The sequence below is a fragment of the Penaeus monodon genome, chromosome 28 (assembly GCF_015228065.2).
Source record: "Penaeus monodon isolate SGIC_2016 chromosome 28, NSTDA_Pmon_1, whole genome shotgun sequence".
Classification (NCBI taxonomy): Eukaryota; Metazoa; Arthropoda; class Malacostraca; order Decapoda; family Penaeidae; genus Penaeus; species Penaeus monodon.
Window position 1 is genome coordinate 5,756,312 of NC_051413.1, and position 284 is coordinate 5,756,595.

Consider the following 284-nt stretch of genomic DNA (forward strand, 5'->3'; position numbering starts at 1 on the left):
TCAAAGGAAGAGCCTTTGTCTAAGCTGCGAGTCTTAACAGAAAGGATGTTATTCGTGAGTGTTTGTGGTTTGATGTGATGAACAGATTGCTATAAGTGTAAAATAAATAAACATGTACTATTCTAATTGAGAAAGAAGATAGAAGTGGTAGGAGAACAGAGGGAATCAAAGGAAGAGCCTTTGCCTAAGCTGCGAGTCTGTTAACAAAAAGAATATTGTTTGCTTGTACATGTTTGTGTTTTGATGTGTGGTGAATAGATTGTCCTAATCATAAAATAAAGGCC